Genomic DNA, 4,655 nt, shown 5'->3' on the forward strand with positions numbered 1-4,655 from the left:
GAGCTGTCGATGTTTCCCAGCAGCTGGCTCTTCTGCAGCTGTTAGGGAGAGCAGCTCTTGGTGAAATTGCCTCCTTAGATTGAGAAAAATACCAGAACTTCACCGCTTTTGTGCTGTTGTCCTCTGCCCTAGGCGATTACAGCCCGGAGAAGTCCAACCGACACATCTTTAAGTGCCCGCCTGAGCCATCCATGGGCTTCCGGAACAGGGGAGTCAAAACCGACTTCACTCCAGGTACGTGAGCACAGGAGATGGAAACCCCTGCAGCTGGGGAGGCCTCTATGACAATGTGCTGCTCAGCTTTTCACCCAGAGTCAGCTGGGAAAGGGGGCAGACATCCCTCCTGCTGCCCTGAGCAGGCTGCAGGGCGCCTGTCTCTGCCCAGAGGTTTCTTCTCTTCCCGTTGCTCTTGCAGGTCCCGGCACCTACACCTTGCCCAGGGTGCTGGGCCCCAACACGGCGCACACGGCTGCCAGCCCGTGCTACTCCATGACGAGCAGGAGCCAGCGGGATCGCTACGATGCCGATCTGGCCAAGGTGAGAGTCACATCCAGGGGCCGCAAAAACACACAAAGAGAAAAATCACTGCCCACGCCTCCACCGACTTGCACTAGAAGGGCTGTGTGGTTCCCAAATCCTTTGCCCAGCTCGCTGAACTGGTGCATCCTGTGCCGGGCGCAGGTAAGAACAAACACCGGCCATTTTCACCCAGCAGCTGCCCTGACTCTCTTACAGACCCCAGGCCCTGCAGCGCTCCCGAAGACCGAGCTGGACGTTTTCAAAACCAGAGCTCCCGGGTACACCATGGGAACCCGCTCCCAGCTCCGAGACAAGACGGTCAAACCGGGGCCAGCGGACTACGGCACGGGAAGGGTAAGGCAGCCGCCTTCTGCTCCTGCGCGGCTTTGCCAAAGCATCTCCCCTTCCGCTGGGGCTGCCTTGAGCTGCACAGTGTCCTGCTGCAGTGACAAGCTGCAGGACAGCCCTCCTGTCCCTTCCCTTGTCCCCAGCCCAGCAGAGGGAAGGCAAGGAACACTGCTTTCCCCTTACGCTGTCTCAGCCAGGAAATGTTACAGGCTCATACACTGCGAGCTCTTCAGGAGGCCACTCCTCAGAAGGGACAAGCAGACACAGGTCCCCGCCTTCCTAATGCTGGGAAGACGAATTTGGAGGGGAGGGGAATCCAGCAAAGTCTGGCTGGAGCTCGACGTCCTCTGGACTCAGACCCAGCTCAGCTCAGCTCAGCTCAGCTTTCCACACCAGCTGTGATGAGCTTTTCAGTCTGTTTGCTGCAGGGCAACAGGCACCCAGACCAGCCATGAGAAGTGCCCATGGTCACCTTTTCCTCCTTTACCTCTTCCAGGTGGAGCTGATCAAGCCCCAGGCGCCTGCAGCCACGTTTGGACTGCGCCATTCCGTGTACACCACTCCCCAGACCTTTGAGATGTGTTGAATAAAACAACGTGTTGCTCAGAGAGGTTTTTTCTTTACCTTGAGACAAGGGGAGGGGTCTTCTGTGGGTGAGGAAGAGCTGCTTGCTCTGTTCAACCCTACAAGCAGCAAAAACCCTGCAAGATTCAGACTGGAGAGCATTGAAATCCTAAGAGGAAGCGACACAGACAGGTCTAACTGCACATTTTCTCCTGATTGCCCTAAACACAACCAAATGAGGATCCCGATTGCTCACTTCACCCTGGACTTGTCTTGTTCCTCCTCTGAAACCTGCTGCACACCTGGCTGAGGACAGATACAATCCACACAGTGCGACTGGAGCTGAACGCTGCACCCCAAAAGCAGCCGGGTCCTTCCCTGCACGCTCTCAGCAGAGAGCAGAGCATCCTGGGGACAGCTCGGGAAAAATAATCACTAATTCCTATTTGAAAAGGCAAAAAATAGTGATACAGCAAGGATTTCTCCTGGGTGATACGGGATATTTTTTATAGGTTTGCAGTGATGTGTCCTGGAGGCTCAATTACATAGTTATGACTTTGGACAGTAACACTTTGATTTTGGTCACTAATCCTATGTCACTGAAGGACGTTCTTTGACCAGAGACACGGTTCAGGTGTCAGACCAGCCTGTCCAAAGCACTCCTGCTCTGAACCAGCTCGTACGAGGCTCTACGTTTGCAATCATTAGAGCTTTATCCTGGGATACGTGATGGGAGACGCAGACAAGTGTCTGCAGGGGAAATTGGTGACTTGCACATTGAAGACTTTGTTTCAGCCCCAGCAAACGTCAAGGGCCAGCAAACTCTGTGCAAACTGTGCACAGGCACAACCTGGAAACAGAGGCAGGACCTGGAAACACACACACGACCTGGAAACACGGGCACAACCTGGAAACACGGGCACAACCTGGAAACACGGGCACAACCTGGGAGCACAGGCAGCAGGAGCCCGAGACAGCTCCAGTTCATCTCCTCCAGTGTTCGGGTGCAAGCTCAAGACATTTGAGAACGTAGAGACACCTCACCTGAGGCCCACACGCTTTGGCTTCCCATGTTTCAAACTCCTGAGCTTAATAGGAAATGTTTAAATATTTTTATATCTATGTTTAAGAGCTGGAGGTATTCTGATGGTCAGGAAAAAGAAGAATTACAAATTGGAAAAAGATTCCTGCAAGTTGCCTTTGCAGAGAAAGCGCAAAGGCCAGTTAAGCCTGGATGAACTACCCAATGTCCCTGAGAACCTCATGTCCGTCTGTCCAGCCCTCCAGGGATGGTGACTCCAGCACTGCCCTGGGCAGCCTGTTCCAATGCCCCACAGCCCTTTGGGGAAGAAATTGTTCCCACATCCAACCTCAACCTCCCCTGGCGCAACTTGAGGCCGTTTCCTCTGCTCCTGGCGCTTGTTCCTGGGGAAAAGCGACAAATTCATCAGACATTACCAGCTGACTTCTCTACCAGCTTGCACAAAACTTTCTGTTCTGAGAAGCAGGGATGAAGTGGATCCATACCATGACACTGATCTATACCATGACACTGATCTATACCACACTATGCTGCCCTGCTTGCTAAGGTCTTTGGGTCACTGGATCTGGTATTGTCTGACTTAAATCCTGACCTACTGTCGAGGGTTAAGATTGTGGGGTGACAATCAAACCCTGGCAGATGTATTGTTAACCTCCTCTCCCCCCCACTTCCCCCTTTTGCCCCTCCCTCTCCCCCCCTTCCCACTCAGCACAGGCGAGCGGGAGGGACAGAAGGACAGAGAGAAGAGAGTTGGAAAAATTAAAGATGTTTTACTAATGCTACTAATAAGAATAGAGAAAATAATACAAAATATACAAAACCAATCTTGAAAGTCTCAGCAACTGCAGAGCCGGCACCCAAAGTCCTGGACTGGACTCTGCAGCAACCGGAGCTGGATTCGGTCTGTCACTGGCCTCAGTTCGCAGGGACGACTCGCAAGGTCCTCTCCTAATGTCGCCATAAGGAAAAAAGGGAAAAGGGACGAGATCCTCGTGATCTCCCACTTTTATATGAAGTATTCACGTGAATGGAATGTTATACACACTTGGTCAGTTTCTTGGTCACTTGTTTCTCGTCGCCCCTCTCGCCAGATGTCCATCCGTGCTTATCAATAAGTTTGCATTCCAGTGCTAGGTTTACCAAAACATGTGTCTGGTTCTCCAGGAAAATGCAGCTGATATGAAGCTTGAGCTGACAGGCAAAATTCACTGAAAGAGAAACTTGTTTTTAACAAAACCAGGACACCTACCAACACTAGAAAAGACAATTTTAGGGATGCCAGAGCAATGAAGACATTTGTGTACAATGGGACATTCCACCCTATGGCTTGAATATCAACTAAGGAGCATCAATTCCTATAAGAATTACTCCATTTGAAATATGGCATCTATAAATCTATATGATACTGAAATGAGGCGTGAAGAAAGGAAAACTCATGACTTCTGTAAAGCCCATGTAATAAAACTGCCCAGGTTTAAGAGATATATTCCAAATATCTCAACTCGACCATTGCGCTCACAGGCTCCTGTCCTGCTCAGGGACTCCAACCATTCCAACATCTGCACAGCGAGCTACAGGAATCCAGGAGCATCCTGGAGTGCATGGAGGAGAATTTCTGATATCAGGGAATAGCCCAGGGGATGAAAATTTGGGCGCGAGTCGCCATTGTGAGCTGGCAGCTCAGAAGGCCCCTGGTATCCTGGGCTCAGCTTGGGCTGTGAGGTCACAGAGCCGCTCTGTGTCACACCTGGTGTGTAGTGCTGTGCACGGACACCGCTCCGGCAGTGCTGGCAGCGGCAGCAGCGGCGGCAGCAGCATCTGCAGCGGCAGCAGCATTTGCAGCGGCAGCAGCGGAGGCGCCAGCATTTACAGCAGCGGCGGCAGTGACCAAAGCAGCAGCAGCATTTGCAGCAGCAGCGGTCACAGCAGCAGCATCATTTACAGCAGCAGCGGCAGTGGTCACAGCAGCAGCAGTTATTTGCAGCAGCTGCAGTGGCCACAGCAGCAGCAGTATTTGTGGCAGAGCTCGTGGCAGTGCCACAATGCAGGGGTGGGGGGTCACCTCACTCTTTATCCTCCTCCTCCTGGCTCTGCAAGCCCAGGAGGCCGGGGCAGCGCCGTATGGAGATTGGAGACCTGGTAGGCGGGCAGGCGGGGGTGGGCACCCGGCCCAGAGATTTCC

This window comes from Streptopelia decaocto, assembly GCF_964273445.1.
Source record: "Streptopelia decaocto genome assembly, chromosome: 25".
In the NCBI taxonomy this organism is placed as follows: domain Eukaryota; kingdom Metazoa; phylum Chordata; class Aves; order Columbiformes; family Columbidae; genus Streptopelia; species Streptopelia decaocto.